Below are 19,583 nucleotides of genomic sequence, written 5' to 3'. Positions count from 1 at the left end.
TGGTAGGGGGTGGGGAATATAATCCAGCCCGTAACAACAGCTTTTGTGAACCTGGGTCTTCCAAAATTCTACATCAGACCAAGTTAGTCCCATCCTCCACCTACACTAAGCACTAAGATCCCTTCAATGAAAGAGTGAACCCTAATGTAAATTATAGAGTTTATAATAATGTGTCAGTATTGATTCCCCAATTGTAATAAATGTGCCCACTAATGCAAAGATTAACATCTTTAATAATAGGGGAAACTGAGGCAGAAGAAGGGGAGAAGATACCTGGGAACTCTGTACTCTCTGCTCTATTTTTCTGGAAACCTCAAACCGCTCTTAACAATAGTCTATTAATTTTTTTTGGTTTTTTTTTTTTTTTTTTTTGAGACAGAGACTCCCTGTGTCACCCAGGCTGGAGCGTAGTGGCGTGATCTCGGCTCACTGCAGCCTCTGCCTCTCAGGTTCAAGTGATTCTCCTGCCTCAGCCTCCTGAGAAGCTGGGATTACAGGTGCACAACACCAAGTCTGGCTAATTTTTGTATTTTTAATAGAGATCGGGTTTCACTATGTTGGCCAGGCTGGTCTGGAACTCCTGACCTCAGGCAATCCACCAGCCTCAGCCTCCCCAAGTGCTGGGGTTAGAGACATGAACCACCGTGCCCAGCCCATTTTTTTTTAAAGGAAAAATCCTATGTAAACAGGAAAAAAAGAGCCCTTTGACTGGCTACAATGACCAGAGCCTCCAGGGACCTTGGGGTGTTGCTCCCTTCCTTCTGTGACCCCTCCTCCTGTTCGCTTCGCTCTGTGCCAATCATAGGTACCTTCCTTCTGCTTCTAGAGCCGGCCAGTCCTGTTAAAAATCAAGGGCCTTACATGAAGTTGTTCCCCCATCCTGGAATCTTTTTCTCTCCCCAGATTCTCCAGGTCCCGGTTTACCTGTCAGTCCTCCCAGAGGACAATGCCCCAGCTCTCATTTTCCTCACTGAATTTATCATTGCTAGGTTTGATTCCCTCATCTATTACCTGTTTCTTCCTTTTCTGTCTCTGATTCTTGCTCTCATTGGGCCCACTCTGTCTCCACCAACACCTCCTGGTCTAAGCCACCATCTGACTTGATCCACAGCAACTGCCTTCTCACTGGTTATCAATAAGAAACTAATGAAGACAGGTGGAGGTCCTTGAAGAGGTGTCCGACAATTTTGTTCTTTCACTGCAATCTGAATTTAATGCACAAGGATTTGTTTCCTCCCTATTTTCTCCTTGAACAGTGTTGCTGCAAACAGAAACACACACACACACACACACACACACACACACACACACACACACACACACACACACACACACACACACACACACACTTTGAACACCTTTCTTCCCAGAAAGATCTTTGTTTAGAATTTCTGATTGAGCATCTTGGAACTGTTAGGGTAACCACCTGAGTTGATCTCAGCTAGTACAGTTGAGAAAGGTGATCCTGAGAACAGCAAGAATTTATGAGGCAATTTAGAAAGAGATGGATTTAAAAACATTGAGTGTTCCTGGTAGATTTGGGAGCACAGGTGTACTATCTTTGATTTGGAAAGAATTGCAAAGAAATGCTGTCCAACACTGAACATGAGCTGATGTGTGGGAGCAGCTCCTACATTACTGTGGAGCAAATGGGCTTTAATACGTAATTGGAGAGGTAGAGGAGGAGGGCAGGGTTTTTATGCTTTGTTTTCTGAAGGAAATCACCCCTATGTCTCCAAATATGATCACAGGGATGAGTGAGTTAATGGTTTTATTTTGGTTTTTGTTTGATGTTTGTTTTGTTTGGGGTTTTGTTGTTGTTTTTTTTCAAACAGCAGAAACAAACTCAAACCAGTTTAAGCAAAGAAGTGGGGGTTGACGGCAGGGACTCAGGAGCATCGAGTGGAAAAAAAGAGCAGAGATGGACATTGGCTCCAGGAAGCTTACAAGCCCACTCCCCTCTGCCCGACTGCCTAGTCTTCTTTCTCTGTGAACTGCCTTCATTGCTCTGTTCCACAAGGTAGGCATCTGCTGCCCCTCTTCCATTGCCTAAATATAAAAATATAAGTCTTACAGCCAGAAGAGGATGCCGTGAGTCTCTTGGTCTCAGTCCAAGTTCCTGGAAGAAGTAATCTGCACGGTACAGTGTCCATCTGTGGTCCAGTCTACTATAGCCAAGATGAGGGGTGTGCAGAGACTCATGGTACAAACACTCCTACTTTCCCTCCGTGCTTTGCACGCTGTGGAGGAGAAATGAAGAGACAGGGAAGTGAGATAATCCTCAGAGAAGGGAGCTGCTGGAAGCTCAATCAATATTCCCCAAGGGCCCCACAGAATGGGTATATGTGTCATTCATTCATTAAAAATGTATTGAACCCCTACTACAAGTGGGCAGAATTTCAGGCGTTAGGGACAACTCTCCCCTTTAGAAGCTGGGGTGCTAGCTGGGAATCAAAATATTGCATGCATGAGATTGTCAGGAAACATGTAAATAGGACCTTATTTAGGAAAATATTCACTGAGTGTCTGCCATTGGCAAGATACTGCAGGGTGTTAGGGAGCAAGAGTACTAAGAACTAGCACCCTTCCTCCTTGCCCAAGTTCTACGCCAATTGAGAAATGAGATAAAGCCAATAGAGACCAAAGCACTACATCTATGGCCAACAAAGGCTAGGTTGGATGTTGTAGTTTATAGAGGCAGGCAGATGAGCTTCCTTTTCTAAACCCCAGAATGAGGCAGGGATGGGCAGAGCTGGCCACAAAGAATGGTCTTCGAAAACCCATTCACTGAGCACCTTCTGCCTGCCAGGCATTGCTCTAGATAAGGAGACACTGCAGTGAACAAAACTATGTTACTGCCCTTCTGAACTTAATTTCTAGTGAGGGATTATAGACCTCCCTTCAAAAAAAAAAAGTTAGATAGTGGTATATACAGCTGTGTTACTTTGCTCAGGCTGCCATAGCAAAGTAACATGGACTGGGTAACTTGAACAACAGAAATGAATTTTCTCAGCTGGGCGCAGTGGCTCATGCCTGTAACCCCAGCACTTTCGGAGGCCAAGGTGGGCGGATCCCTTGAGGTCAGAAGTTGGAGACAAACCTGGGCAACACGGCAAAACCCCATCTCTACTAAAAATACAAAAATTCGCTGGGCATGGTGGCATGAGCCAGTAATCCCAGCTACTGGGGAGGCTGAGGCACAAGAATTACCTGAACCTGGGAGTCGGAGGTTGCAGTGAGCCAAGATTGCGCCACTGCACTCTAGCCTGGGCGACAGAGTGAGACTCTGTCTCAAAAAAAAAAAAAAAAAAAAAAAAAGAAAGAAAGAAAGAAAAAAAAAAAGAAATAAATTTTCTCTCAGCTCTGGAGGCTGGAAGTTGGAGATCAAGGTGCCGGCAGGGTTGGGTTCTTCTGAGAGTCACGAGGGAAGGTCTGTTCCAGGGCTCTCTTCCTGGTGTGTAGATAGTCTTTTCATTGCGTCTTCACATGGCCTCTCCTCTGTGCATATGCATGTGCGCTAATGGCCTCTTTCTTATAAGGACACCAGCCATACCAGATCAGGGCCCACAAGAATGACCTCATTTTAATTTAAAGATCACCTCTCTAAAGACCCTATGGTCAACAAAGTCTAGGTTGGAGAATGTAGATTATAGCTGCAGGCAGATGGGCTTCCTTTACTAAACCCTAGAAGGAGACAGGGATGGGCAGCGCTGGGCACATAGAATGGTGTGCCAAATACAGTCTAAAGACCCTATCTCTTTACTTCCAAGATTGGGCTATAGAAAAATAATAATAACTAAAATAAAGAATAAAAATAAATAAGAAAAGACCCTCTCACCACCTCACCTCCCTTCTGGAGGCTGTGAGTCTGGGATTGAGGTGTCTGCAGGTTGCTTTCTTGTAAAGTCCCTGTCCCTGGCTTGCAGACGGCCACCTTCTCCCTGTGTCTTCACACGGTTTTCCCTCTGTGCGTGTCTGGGTCCTAATCTCTTCTTCTTAGGAGGGTACCCGTATGACCGTATTTGACCCTAATTACCTCTCTAAAGACCCTTTCTCCAAATACGATCACATCCTGAGCTAACTAGAGGTTGGGACCTCAACATACAAATTTGCGGTGAGGAGGTACAATTCAGCCCATACATCGTAAAGAAAAAGAAAGCAGTGTTACAGGATTTTGGCTGATGGAGCACTATTTCACACAGAATGACCAGGGAAGACATTTCTGAGAAAGTAACATTTGAATAAAAGCTTTCTTTTTAGTCAAGTGCAGTGGCTCACGTCTGTAATCCCCACACTTTGAGAGGCCAAGGTGGGAGGATTGCTTGAGACCAGGAGTTCGAGACCAGCCTGGGCAACATAGCAAGACCCTGTCTCTACAAACAATAATAAATGAATGAATGAATGAAAAGTTTTCTTGTGATGAATAAGTGCCTTGAGACCTGGAGCTCTTGGAGGCATTCTAGATGAGTAGCATAAACAAGAACCTGAGCCTTGACACGTGTGAGAAATGTCATGGAAAGTATGAAAATAGATCTGGGGGTCATAGAAGGTTTTGTTTTGTTTTGTTTTCAGTAGCAACAGAAATGAATGTCCTATGTAGGGTGATATCTAAAGTCATAGCAATAGAAATTACAGTCAGAAGTCAAAGACTAAATAAAGTCATATAGGTAGGTGATAAAGTACAATTAATGAGAAGTTAGGGATTTGGGATTCATCTTCAGACAACTGGGTTGAGAGAGTCCTTTGAAGTTTCAGGGAAATGGGAGGAATCATGAACATGGTCTCACGGGTAGAAGAATCTGAACTCGGTACATAGAATGAATGAGAATTGGGATAAACTAAAAGGCCAGGTGACTGTGCAGGAAGCTATTCTGAGGCCCCGTGTACGTGGTCATAAAGGGCTGCTTTAAATTGCAATTGTAGCCGGAGAAATACAAAATTGGAGATGATTTCAAAGGAAGAATGGACTGAGTCAAAATTGGCATTGAAATCTCTTAGTTACATGAACTAAGTCACACTCATTAAACTCCCTGGAAATGGTAACCTAGAAAGGAGCTATGCCATATCTACGGCTCATCTGATGCCACAATTAAAATGCACGAGGCACAGCCACACTCAGATTGGAAAATGCCGAACAGGTCTCTGGTCTCAGGAGACTGCAAGTTCCGGGCCATGCTGTGACTGGAATTTTCATTGCTCCTTCTTCTCTCAGGTATATCCACACCTACACCACTTGTTAACGGCTAAATTGTGTCTCTCCCAAATGCACACATCGAAGCCCTAACCCCCAGTACCCGAAAATGTGACTGTGTTTGGAGACAGGGTCTTTAAAGAGGTAATTCAAGTAAAATGAGGTCATATGGGTACCTTCTAAGAAGAGATCAGGACACAGACATGCACAGATGGAAAACCACGTGAAGGAAGACACGGGGAGAAGATGGACATCTACAAGCCCGGGAGATGGGCCTTAGAATAAACCAAGCTGCTGACACCTCGGCCTCAGACTTACAGTCTCCAGAATAGCGAGAAAATTAATATCTGGAGTGAAGCCACCCAGCCTGTGATACTTTGTTAAGGCAGCCCAAACAAAAGAATACACCGTTCTGCTCAATGGCCACTTCTGAGCATGCCGGGGGCCTCCAGGAACCTTTCCTGATCCTCTTTTCCAGTGATTTGGCTCCCGGCCAATACATAGCCTCATTGCTTCCTCTTAAATCCATTTTCTCTTGTTCTGTCCTATAGTAGAGAAAATGAATTCATATCATCCTCATCATACTGCATCATCTAACACATAACCACTGGTCGCTTATGGTTATTTCTTTCTTTATTTTAGATGGAGTTTCGCTCTGGTTGCCCAGGCTGGAGTACAGTAGCGCGACCTTGGCTCATTGCAACCTCCACCTCCGAGGTTCTAGTGATTCTCCTGCCGCAGCCTCCCCAGTAGCTGGGATTATAGGAGTACGCCACCATGCCCGTCTAATTTTTGCATTTTTAATAGAGACGGGGTTTCACCATGTTGCCCAGACTGGTCTCAAACTCCTGACCTCAAGTGATCCACCCGCCTTGGCCTCCCAAAGTGCTGGGACTACAGGCATGAACCACTGTGCCTGGCCCACTTATGGTTATTTAAATTCAACTTAATTAACATGAAATACAATATAAAATTCAGATTCTCTCTTGCAGTAGCTACATTTTAAGTGTTCAATAGCCACATGTGACCAGTGGGTAACTTATTGGACGGCATATATAGAACATTTCCCTTATCGTAGGAAGTTCTCTTGGACATGCTATAGGAGAAAGCTTAAATCCCCTCTTTTAGAGCCCCAACCTGGTTATATTTGTTAAGGTTCTTTCAGCTGTAAGCAACATAAACCTGCTCAAGGTAGATTTTTCTTCTTTTTTTAAGGTGGAATAGGAAGGTAGTGGTGGGCCTTATTGGGAGATATAAATACCCCACGAGATCAAAAGGACAGCTGGAAGAACCAAGGGCAGCTCTGATGACTTTGACAGGAGGCTCTTGTGGCCTTTCCTCTATGGAGCTGCCAGTGGTCTTCAGTTTCCATGTGTTTTTTTTTTTTTTTTTTTTTTTGAGAGAGTCTCACTCACTCCGCCACCCAGGATGGAGTGCAGTGGCACGATCTTGGCTCACTGCAACCTCCACCTCCTAGGCTCAAGCGATTTTCTTGCCTCAGCCTCCCTAGTAGCTGGGACTACAGGCGTCCGCCACCATGCCTGGCTAATTTTTGTGTTTTCAGTGGAGATGGGATTTTGCCATGTTGGCCAGGCTGGCCTAGAATTCCTGACCTCACAAGATCCACCCACCTCGGCCTCCCAAAGTGCTGGAATTATAGGCGTGAGCCACTGCACCTGGCTAAGTTTCTATGTCTTTTTGTTCCAAGTCTCAAAAATCAGGAAAGAGAATCTGATCGGCCCACGTCGGGACAAGGGTTCACTTGGTCAAATGTGGCTGGTGAAAATGTGGCAACTGGGTCTTCAAGGACAGAGGACAACATGGTTACCGGTCACCCATCCCAGAGTCTTCCCAATGAACCTGGAGAACAAGGAGTCACTCTGAGTGGGGCCACGACCTCCACAAGGATCCAGGGTACTAGATGAAGGTGTCCCTTTAGTGGCTGATCTAGACCCTTCATTGTACCATAAGAACTGCAAATGCTTTGATCTTAGCTTTATACAAACATGCTATTTCTTTTTACTCATTTGGAAAAAAACACTTATTGTGGCCTTGCTTGGTGCACAGGTGCTGGTATAGATGTTCTGGGACATATAAAAGGGAAGAAGATATGTTTTGTTGCAAATATATCCAACCCCTGAATACAGATTTTTTCTATCCAAAACTGAGTAATTTGAGAACTGAAAGGAGGCTGGCTTCTTTGCTGATTCTTTCTTTAACAGACTTAAGAAATATTTTTTATGATTTTGCTGCTTCATCATTATGAAAAACGAAATAAAACTAACAGCCCTCGAACCTGAGGCCCTCCCTTCAAAGAATCCCATTTACTTGAACAAGGTCTTATTGCCAGAATCAGCGATGGCATTTATGTTATCCTCCCATAGCCCCAAATTTTCTGTTACTGAGAAAAATCCTATCATTTTTCACTTTCATGAATAGTTCATCCAAAAAGATTTTTCCAACTCCAATCGTGTACATTTTATTTAAGTCCATGAACATATCCTCAATCATCCCACTATCTCGGACTCTAGGATCGCAGCAAAATTCCTCCCAAAGACTCCAAGTCCCCTTAAAACAGGCTATCTACCACAAAGAGGCCAGTTCATTTCAGAGAACTCAGTATAAACTTTCTCCTACTTTAAATTTTAAAAGATTACAAATGTGAGGCCAGGCATGGTGGCTCACGCCTGTAATCCCAGCCCTTTGGGAGGCTGAAGTGGGTGGATCACGAGATCAGGAGATCGAGATCATCCTGGCCCACATGGTGAAACCCCGTCTCTACTAAAAAATACAAAAATCAGCTGGGTGTGGTGGCAGCGCCTGTATTCCAGGGTACTCAGGAGGCTAAGGCAGGAGAATCACTTGAACTGGGGAGGTGGAGGTTGCAGTGAGCCAAGATTGTGCCACTGCACTCTGGCCTTGAGACAGAGCAAGACTCTGTCAAAAAAAAAAAAAAAAATTACACATGTGAATAATTAAAATGATTGCATTTGTGGTTAAAAAATTAAATTACGAATGATTCCAAAATTAATAATTAGGAAACAAAGGGAGGAGTATATAAAGAGGATGATAGCCAAAATGAATCTCCTGGTTAACAAAACAGTGGAGATTTTAATTTGGAGTTGCCCACTCCCAGCCCTCCACTCAGAGCACACATCCATCAAGTTTCTGATGAGTAAAAACGACCATGGTTTCTCATGCCACCAGGGCGCTCATTAAAGATGACAGTAGATTTTGAGTTGGTGCAAGAAACTGGCACACGATAGCATGGCAGACTTCCACATTTCCTCTCATGCCTCCCTTCTGGTTATTTTCTTTATTTATTTCTCTCTTTCTTCTTTCTTTCCTTCTTTTTTTTTTTTTTTTTTTTTCTTTTTTGAGACGGAGGCTCCTGCTGCCATCCAGGCTGGAGTGCAGTGGTGCAATCTCAGCTCACTGCAACCTCTGCCTCCTGGCTTCAAGTGATTCTCCTGCCTCAGCCTCCTGAGTAGCTGGTACTACAGGCACATGTCACCATGCCTGGCTAATTTGTATTTTTAGTAGAGATGGGATTTCACCATGTTGGCCAGGTTGGTCTTGAACTCCTGAGCTCAAGAGATCTGCCCACCTTGGCCTCCCAAAGCACTGGGATTACAGGCGTGTGCCACCATGCCTGGCTAATTTTTTGTATTTTTAGTAGAGATGGGGTTTTGCCATGTTGGCCAGGCTGGTCTCGAACTCTTGGTCTCAGGTGATCCACCCACCTCGGCCTCCCAAAGTACTGGGATTACAGGCGTGAGCCACCGCACCTGGCCTCCCTACTCATTATTTTTAATTGCACTGAAAAATAGTGTAACTGTTGTTTCAAAGAGCTTCCAATTTTTCGATCTTTCCATGACCATGACGGGACTCAAACAATGAACTTGAATATGTTGCCATGTTTGAAACTTGAGTTATTCTGAGAAAGCTTGTCTATAAAAGCCCTCAAATAAAGCAGCCAAATTATTTTTCTCTCTCATTTAGATTCTCCTTTACTAATGTAAAGTACCCATATTTATTCTTGCATTTCTTTTTTTTTGAGACGGAACTTGTCTGTCACCCAGGATGGAGTACAGTGGCACAATCGTAGCTCATTGCAGCCTCAACCTCCCAAACTCACGCAATCCTCCCACGTCAGCCTCCCAAGTAGTTGGGACTACAGTCACATGCCACTATGCCTGGTTAATTAAAAAAAAAAAAATTTCTGTAGAGACAGAGTCTCATTGTGTTATCCAGGCTGGTCTTGAACTCCTGGACTCACACTATCCTCTTGCCTCGATCTCCCAAAGTGCTGGGATTACAGGTATAAGCCACTATGCCTGGCACATTCCTGCATTTTTTTCTCCCTAGCTCCATTCTCTCTTGTGTTATGTAAAAGTATTTACTTCCCCTGTTTGGACACCTAGTTTATTATTTTGTTAGAGCAGTTTGCCTGTTCTCTTTTAATGACGGAAGAGTGTTACCTTTTGAGCAGTTTTTGGTCCTGGGTGTTAATGCAACCATCACAGGGATGGCAGTACCTTCCACCGAACCCATTTCCAGTTCATTTGCATTGCACAATACACATTTCCATATTTGTGTCTAGATCTAAGAGGAGCTGAAGATCATTAAAATTCTTACTATACTGAATGCTCAAAAATCTTCAGAAGATGGCCGGGCGCGGTGGCTCACGCCTGTAATCCCAGCACAGGGAGGCTGAGGTGGGCGGATCATGAGGTCAGAAGATCGAGACCATCCTGGCTAACATGGTGAAACCCTGTCTCTACTAAAAAAGACAAAAAATTAGCCAGCTACTCGGCAGGCTGAGGCAGGAGAATGGTGTGAACGTGGGAGACAGACCTTGCAGTGAGCCGAGATCGCGCCACTGCACTCCAGCCTGGGCGACACAGCCAGACTCCGTCTCAAAAAAAAAAAAAAAAAAAGAAAAAGAAAAAACTTCAGAAAAGTCATTGGCTGTCTCAAGAATACCGTGATGCCTTTTCCTTGCATATACTTGTCTGTATTTTGGAGATTTTGAGTAATTATGCAATGACTTACTATAGGGCAAATTAAGGAGTTACTGGGGTTGAAATAAATATTCTAAGTTACAAATTAAATGTGAGGGGGAAATGGCTTTTATATTTGCAGTAAGTAGATCAGTGCTTGCAAATTCAAAGAGGGTGCATATAATTGTTAGTTTTTTATTAGAGTAGTTCCCAGCGGTTATGAATATCATTATCAAATAGTGTTGACAATCATTTTCTGTTTTCAAAATTGAAGATTTCAGTGTGATTTTGTTAACTTCCTATTTGCTCAAGGTTGTGTTTTTATAATACAAGTAGTAACATTTTTATATCTAGAGTAATTCATGGGTCAAAATATTGTAGGCATGACTTGGGAACAAATCTGCCAAATTGTTTAATTTTTTTTTTTTTTCTGTAGCTAGTCACACACATTTGACTGATCTTTTCAAATTACTTACTGAAAAGAAACAGAAATGTGGAATGTATTTGCATTCGTTCTAGCTGAGTTTCATCACTCCAGTGATAGCATTTACTGCACTTTTGCTTTTGATTTGAAAACGAGTTGTCACTCCTTCTGGTGGAGACTTCCGTCTCTGGTCTTCAATCTATCCCATCCATTCTGTTCTTGCTAATTGTGCATTTTCTTGGGGTAGTAATTGCCTGTTATTCAACATGTCAGCTTTCTTTGAATGAATTTCAAGGTGTTCTAGGAAATGGTGAACTGGGTAAGACTTGAACTGCTTTAGTTCCTCATTGAGAAGCATTTCTTTATTTTCTATAAAGCCACCTTTAATTAGTATCCATGATATTATTTTATATCCCTCACTTGATAAGTTCTTCCCAGAATTTTGTGATAGGAAAAAAATCTCCCGTCTCATGAAAAACTGGAATGTTTATTTTTAAAAATCATAAGATAAGGGTAACTTGTAGTGTTTCCCTTTTTGCCTTGGCTATTGGGAAACTCAGACAGTATTTTTATTTCCTATATAGCATAGCACATATTGCTATGACATAGCACTTCTGGTACAATTCTTTCTTTTCCATGGCCATTCTTTCCGTCACATAACTATAGGTCTCTTATTTTTATTAAAAAAAAAAAAAACAACCTATTTTATATGTCTAGGATATAGACAAAATACTTGTCCACAAACCTTAAAGAGATGAGGTGAAGAACCTCATAGAATATCCACTGAGGTACATAATTCAGGTGGTTCATATGGCTACCATCTTGGGCAGAAATCTGTGAGAAAGTCATGTTCTCTTCCAGTGACCACAGTGCAATTTCTGCTTTCACCACACACGGTGTGAGGCATTTTGAAAATACAATAGTTAAACAAATCTAATCGTATATTGAAACTACTAGAACCAGTTCCGAATATCAGCGGATCTGCAAGCATCCCTTCCCATCACACACAAGGTGTGACATCCAAGGCCCTAATACATTCTAAACTTCAACTGTTGTGCAGGTTATCTCTCTGTTCTTATCTTTACTTCTTTTGTAAAGAATTGACACTAAGCTGGTTCTTAATCTAACCATTCTGGCAGAGTTGAAAGAGTGTCCAGTCCTTTAGGGAAGGTGGGTCATAGAAATGTCTAATTTTCAGTCCAGGATTGTTCACTACATCTACATTTGTTAAATGTATAGAATAGTCGGCAAGCTGGGCTGCTCATTCCCCATTCAGCCATTCAAATAAACGAACATGTTTTTAGCCCTAGTGAATGTGTCCTTAGTGCCCGGGTGTGGGCGGGGTTGGAGACTAGAGAATAAGAAACTTTGTATTTCTCTCAATAACAGGAAAAAGGAAGAGGTTGTATGGCAAAAGGAGAATGAGGTAAGTGTTTCAGGAGGAGGCATTCAATGTGCTTGGGAGCACAGGGAAGAAAGATCCAGTGGTTGGCAGTTCGGGGCTAAGGGTGGAGAGATAGGGGAAGGAGGTGACTTTGCAACAGGGTCTTGAAAGAAGGTTAAGATCAGGAGGAGTGAGAGTGGGGCGTGGTAGGAGTGAGAGTGGGGCGTGGTAACTGACGTCTGTAATTGTAGCACTTTGGGAGGTGGAGGCGGGAGGATCACTTGAGGCCAGGAGCTTGAGACCAGCTTGGGTAACAGTGAAACCTCATCCCTTAAAAAAAAAAAAAAAAAAAAAAAATTGCCTGGTGAAGAGGCAAGTACCTGTGGTTCCAGCTACTTGGGAGGCTGAGATGGGAGGATTGCCTGAACCTGGATGCTGGAGGCCGCAGTGAGCCATGATCATGCCACTGCATTCCAGCCTAGACTGCAAAATGAGACACTGTCTAAAAAATAAAAATAAGAGAGAGAGAGAGAGAGAGAGAGAGAGGAGGTGGGTTGAAAGAGTCAAGGGGGAAGGCAAAATGAGAAATGACAAGGCCATTTAAGGTGCGAATACCCGGTAACTGAACAATGGAGTAGAAGAGAAGGCCAGTTATGAAAATGAAACCTGGGAATTTAGAGAAGTTTTGCACCCATGGTGCGGGGCCTGGCACCACGGAGTCAGACTTTCTGACAACGTGGACCACAAGGAAGGATATCATTGTTTCTGAGCTGAGTGGGCACAGGCTGTGAGCAATTGATAAAGGAAGATGACCACTGACACCTGTGTGAGACAGTCAGAAAGGCTGGAGGAAGGGAAATGGTCAGCAAAGTCCACTTCTCTTCTTCCATGCTTTAAATAAAATGGAATTAAATGTTACACATTAATGAGAAGACAATAGACTGGATATACCCAGAGAATTCATTCTAACCAGTGCAGTCAAACATTAGATTAAAGCATTGGATTAGGGCCGTCTGGCTCTTTCAGAATTTCTGAAGGAAAGCTTGATTGTGTAGTTTAGACTCAGTGCATGATTTTTTTAAAAAGTGTTTTATTTTTGGGACAGAGAGGGTCTCAATTTGTTGCGCAGGCTCGAGTGCAGTGACACCATCACAGCACCAGGCCTGGCTAATTGTTTATTTTATTTTTCATAGAGATGAAGTCTCCCTATGTTGCCCAGGCTGATCTCGAACTCCTGGACTCAAGTGACCCTCCCACCTTGGCCTCGAAAAGTGCCGGGATTACAAGCATGAGCCACCGTGCTTGGCCCAGTGCGTGATTTTTGTTGAGGACACTTCTCCTAAAATCCCTTTTAATTCGCTCTGATTTTTTTTTCTCTTTTCTGTTCAAGAACTTTTACAAAAACTGCCACTGAGGTTGAATGCCACCCTCATTCCGGGGGAACATGGGCAGAGGGCCAGTCGGTTGTCTGTGTCATTACAGAACAATGTTCCTATGTACTGGGGCTTTGGACAAAAAGAAACCATCATGGGTACTCAATATCTGACCCTCATTATGTAGCCACTGAGACCCTCTGCTCACCTACAAAAACAAATTCTTAACAGTAAATGTAAAAGAAATAATATACATATGCATAATGGAAGGCATACACACAAATGTAAATACATAATGGATAATGGATATCCTATTGGATAATAAACATGTTCAGTTAATCCCCTAATGTAATTGATCATTTTAACTTTTTTTCACAAAGGTGCCCACTGATAACAAAACAAACACCAACCAACCAAACAAACAAACAAACCTTACCTCTGTCCTTGTCCCTGCAAAGTTGCTGCTTACTGGAATGGTTCAAACACTGCAGCAGCAGGCTGCTAAAACTCCCAGGATCATTAGCATCTTAGACGCGGCTAGAATGGGGAGAAACATCTTAACTGCTGATATGTAATTAGACGGGCCTGTGTGAAAACATAGACACCTTTGTGGGTATTGGCAGGTGTAAGGATTTCTACTTGTACGTTGACTAATTCGGGAAAAACGAAAACTCCAAATTTCCATCTAAGTAGGACCAACTTTTATGAACTTTTTCCACTTTCCAGAGCCGGAGACTAAGTTACTGATTAATGAATTAAAGCATGAATTATTACAGCTACTTTCAATGGGAAACACTGAGGGATACAATTACTTATATGGAACATACAGCCACTTACGATAGGTTACTTTTGTCTTCTCTCTTCTCCTCCTGCAACTTATTAAAAATCTAAAATACCTTCACAATTTACTCTCAGGATTATGGTTTCAAATTATATCTATTTTTACATGTTATAGAACTACCCCCAAGAGACTGCCTGCATTAGGGAAAAGCTGATATGTCTATTTGCACATAAGTACCCAAGGGGCACGGTATTTGTTTACAGGATGTGCTGCTCCTCGTTGAAGGTGACTTGCTCTGAAGCTACATTGACATAGGAATGGAGCTGAATACACTTTCTCTTGATGTTCATGTCTCCTCCGGCCTTATTACTTCAAGAGCCAGGTTCAGATTCTAGAAATATCAGTCACTCTTGGCACGTCCTGGCTCTGCTGGGGGTTCTCTGCAAACTCTGATTTCAAAATGCATGACGCTTTAGGTTTTTTGAACAAAACAAAACAGTACAATAAGACAACTACGATTCTTATCACTGCCTGCCCGGTTGACAGCTTCTCACCTGACTTCCTATGATGTATCTTTTGTTTGAAAGTTCCCTGTAATCTAATGGCAGCTGCTTTTAGTTCTTTGAATTCACTTATTTTCCTTGTATGATGAGTTATCATGGCCATAGCTTAGGAGGACATGCTAAGCTCTCAGATCTCATTCTTGGTAACTTTTCCTTTAATTCTACATCAAGTAAGTTCATACGGATTGAACATTCTACCCATGGCAGGTATAAAGTGTCACATCCATACTTGAGATTTCATCCTTCTCTTGACTGATAGAAGTATGGACCAATATGAAGCCATACATTGTACACTGAGTCTTATGTAACGTGCTGGTAACCATCTCCATTTGGCGGTTCAATAATTTTTGACAATACACCTGCCAAGCTAGCTTTCCAAATTGCCTTCTATGGAAAGTTTCGTGTTGAAAATTCCCTACAGTTGTGACTATGACTTAGGTGTCTTTCAGAGGGACTGCTCCTCTAGTTCATGTACAAAGCAGGGCCGGGCACAGTGGCTCACTCCTCTAATCCCAACACTTAGGGAGACCGAGGCAGGTGGATAATTTGAGGCCAGGAGTTCGAGACCAGGCTGGGCAACATTGCAAAACCCTGTCTCTACTTAAAAAAAATTATATATATACACAAAAATTAGCTGGTATGGGGGGTGCATGCCTGTAATCCCAGCTATTCAGGAGACTGAGGCATGAGAATCCCTCGAACCTGGGAGGCAGAGGTTGCAGTGAGCCGAGATTGTGCCACTGCACTCCATCCTGAGGGATGGAGTGGGACCCTGTCTCAAAAAAATAAAAAAAAAAATAAATAAAACAAACCCAAAAAAACAACAAACAACAAAACAAAGGTATGTTTGCTTCTTTGAGAATTGTTATCCACAGAAACAGTTCCTTAATAACGACGACAATAATTTTTAAATACACTTGCAACTTGTTGACTTGGGGAATTCCTAGAGGACCAAAAAACACACGTTAATACATCCAACTAGGTCTTACATCTGAAAACTTGGGCTATCAAAGTACAATGAATTCAAATGACCTTGATATAAAACTTTGTCTTCTTACTTTGGAGAAGGGTAATGTGATCCTTGTTTTGAGTTTTGCTTTGCTTGATATTACAGGAGAGTACACCTCGGCAACTCTCCTAGAGAACTTTCGTGTTCCCGTCTGTTTTATCCAAGTCTATCATACTTACTGTTCATTTTATGCCACTTGTCTTAAGTCAGTCCCTTTGGTTTCAGCTTCCTTTACTAAGCCTTGCATTCTTCCATTCAATTCATAGGCATACACTACTCAGTAGTCCTACAATATGCTAAGTTGACAGTTGGCAGTTATTGGGCTCTTATTATAAATTGGGTACCATTGTAATTATACGCATTAACTCACTTAATCTTCACAACAACCCTATAATTTAGGTATTAGTGTTATTTCCACTTTACAGGAAAGGAAATTGAGCCTCTGGGAGATTAAGTAACTTTCACAGCTCCTAAATGAGGAAGCTAGGATTCAAATTAAGACCCATCTGATTCCAAAGCCATCAGGACATACGGCTTCCCTACATAACTCCAGGCAGACCCTTTCTAGTTAGAAATGTACAATTCTTCAGTCAAAGGACTATATGTTCTGAAATGCAATTTGGAGACCACAAAATTAAAGATAAATAGTAGATCTAGTTCCAATTTTTTTTTTTTTGTATTTTTTATGTCTGATTCTCTAGACAGTCCTTGGGTTTGTTAATTTGTTTTATTTTTTTCCTGTTCTAAGAAATGCTATTTCTGCTTAAGTGCTGCTGGATTTGGAAATCATTTTCATGACTAAATATTTGTTTGCCTGGTAAGAGCCCAGCGTAGGGCTGTGCTGTCCGTAGATACTCAATAATGATTAATGGATGGCCGTGCACGTCTGTGTGGGAGTCGTGTGCTTAGGATCTGCTCAGCTTTCTGAAAGCAACAGAAATGATGTGGGAAAGATGAAAATCACAGGATTGTGATCCAACTACGATCACGGCTTTCTGGATTGGACTTCATCGTCCGGAGGGTCTGCAAGGCCCAGGTACAGGTGGAACTGGGAGTAGGGAGCCTGGTGTTTACTTGAGAGACGGTTGGAAGATGCTGCAGAAATGAGATTCCAGGGCACACTTCCAAGATTCTTATCAAATATGAGAGAAAACTTGGTTCTTTAATGAGGACTGAAGAAAATCAAATATTTTTTTAATTGACACGTTTTCTATTATTATATACATATAAAGATGATGAGTAATATGCCATATCAGATGGTTTATCCAAACTGTCAGAACAAGAGCTGAAGCGTGAGTAACTTTGCAGAGAACCTTCTGGGAAATTCAAGCAGTAGAAAGTGGCAAAAACCAGCCATAAGTTCGTTTACTACCAAGTCGTCCTTGAAAATCATGAGGGAACCAAAATGTTCCCCCAAAGTGCACAGTGAGACACATCTAGAGGAGAGGAAGGAGACCAAGAATTTAAATCTGCTTCACTACAAAGTCAAATATCCATGCGTTGCCCAGGCTTGTGCAGTTAATAGAAAGTCTGGGGTCAGCCATGTGGCCTGGGAGGGAATGCTTTCGTCATGAATGATGACTGCTGAGTGCCTTTCTAAATCTTAGCAGAGCTTTAAAATGTGAGGGCACTCACTTGCAAAATCAAACTTGCTTTGGCGTCAGAGAAAGTAGAAGGAGGAAAGCCTCAGTTACTAGAACTAGTATGACCAGTCTCAGGCTGGGATGGGATGTATCCATATTGTGCAGAGGGGAGTGCAAGCAGCAAGCCCGTTGAATGGTGCTGATCCTCCTGGAAGCTCATTTCGGTCTCATCATCTGCATGAACAAAGGGTCCATTTCAACTGTAATATTTTATGAGCATTGATGAACATTATATGAGCATTTGACTCTAATATATCTTAAGCATTAGTCAATGGGAAAACTCCACATAGCTTGAGGTTTTGATGAGAACTTCTCCATGAATCTCTACCTTTAAAAAACTCCTTTTGTGTCACCTACAGAACTCTTCGTAGCAATAGAGAGGCCTTATGAAATTTGATAATTTGGTGCATCAGAGTTTTAATACCCTACCCGCCCCCCCTCCCCCCCGCCAGTGCTGGCAGCAAACCTCACCATTTTGTCCTCCAAAAGGAAGGTGACTTTTAAGAAGCAATCCAGAGGGTGTTAGGAAAGTAAATATTGTGGCCAGGAAGAACTTATTATGTGTTTGCTGCTTAAAAATTTGAAAATAAGGCAGCTCATGTGAACGAAACTATTATGGAAATATGTGTACAATTATGCCCAAGCAATAGGCGCACATTTATAAAACCACTACCCTAAAATAAAAGTTAAAGGCTTGAGAAGTGGGAAGGACTGTTTTCCAATTCCAGGAGCAGTGTGGCTCTGTCAGTAACCAGGAGGTGGAGACACCCACCCCACTGGGCCACACAGCACACCTCTTAGGGTTGATTCTCCCAGGCAAGGCTTGAAAGAGCTACTGACATTTCTCTTAAAAGAATCAATGAATCTTTGTTTCCTTCTGTCTGCTCATTTGACCTTATTTTGTTGTGAAACAGAGAAGAAGAAAAGAAAGAATTAAATTGGTGGGGGGGACTGGAGTAGGCTGGGGGGCGGGGAGGTTGAGGCACAGGGAGGAAAGGAGAAGTCCATGCTGTGACACCCGCAGACTAGATCACAGGCTGCTTGATCATCACCCAGGATGTTATTGTTTGCTTGCTGGAGTCTTATTTGTTCCTGCTTCTCATTTCACATTCTCACCCTGATGTAATAAGTCACCGTCTTCCCAGCCATCATCCTCGTATTGACAAGCAAATGTCACCTACGTTTGATTGACATCTGTTGCTCCTGAATGCAGAAGTATGATTTAGGAATCAATTCTACTTATTTATTTAAAGCCATTCTTGTGTGTCTTATGTATTTGTTGGTGGGATGACTTGCCTGATATCTACTGGGAGCTTTCCAGTAATATGATAAACCATCCTGTTCTTTCTGCAGCTCACCCACTGAGAATGGAGGCTCTTGTTTCTTGTATTTCTCCTATTTCTTCCCTCCCTCAATGTACATTTGGGAAATCTGCTATGGAGCTTATAAGAACTCTTTCCATATCCTAGGAAAAGACGTTGCCCAGCACTTGTGTAAATGCTCCTTGCTTGATCTTTTGACGCCATTTTGACAAGTGATTATTTCTCGTACATTTAGCGACTTTAAGTAAATGCAACTTCAGGTCCATTGGCAGTATCCCCTGAAAGATTGCTAGAACTGTAAGCCTGTAAGTAGAGTACATATGTATGCACTCACCACGGTGCAGCATTTGTAAAAAGGACCAACCCCCCTCCCCCAGATGCGGGGACATGTTCATTTTAAATCATTCAGAAATGTTATTTGGCTTTTCAACATACCTCGCTGTTCTTGGGGTAACATCTTATTCATTTAGAAGGCAGAGGAGGAAAACCATCAGGTTAAAAGAAAATCACATCTAGCATCTGGAAAATTCTAAAAGGCCCTCCTTCTGTTAAAAGTGGCATTTTGAGAAACACCTGAAGCACTGATTGTAGAGGAGCCAGCAAAGAAACATTGTCAACTCAGCCACCCTCCTTTCAACCTTCACCTCCACCCTCCAACTGGGGCTGCTGGCAGTGGGGAAATCTGGGACTTAGGTGTGACCCTTGAGCCCTGAAAGCTGTCGCACAGCTGTCTCTCTCCCCCAGGTGGGTCCAGCAGGACCTGCCATCGCTTGGTTCAGCAAGGGAGTATTCAGAATCTCACTGTTCATCCATGTGCAGAGAGAGAAAAAAAGAGAGGCCGAAAAAAAAAAATCCCACATTGTCAGAGTAATGCCAAACTCTCTCTGAGT

At 42.6% G+C, this 19,583-nt stretch overlaps 1 protein-coding gene across 5 annotated transcripts in view; it reads right to left on the bottom strand.

Moving 5' to 3' along the window:
• PTER (phosphotriesterase related) overlaps window positions 1-19,583 on the bottom strand; it is a 157,722-nt gene that overhangs the window by 52,129 nt on the left and 86,010 nt on the right. For 4 of the 5 annotated variants that reach the window (XR_012417506.1, XR_010577848.2, XR_012417507.1 and 1 more), the window contains 2 exons: window positions 13,812-13,912; window positions 2,075-2,240 (listed from right to left, as the gene is read on the bottom strand). The gene's annotated coding sequence lies outside the window, so the exon portion shown is untranslated. Of the gene's footprint in view, window positions 1-2,074; window positions 2,241-13,811; window positions 13,913-16,858; window positions 17,546-19,583 lie in introns of those variants that run through there. The other variant, XR_012417508.1, reaches the window with a different exon arrangement.

Source organism: Macaca fascicularis, chromosome 9, assembly GCF_037993035.2.
Source record: "Macaca fascicularis isolate 582-1 chromosome 9, T2T-MFA8v1.1".
NCBI classification, from domain to species: Eukaryota; Metazoa; Chordata; class Mammalia; order Primates; family Cercopithecidae; genus Macaca; species Macaca fascicularis.
The sequence above is the reverse complement of the archived record's forward strand: the minus strand, read 5'-3'. Positions and strand labels throughout refer to the sequence as shown.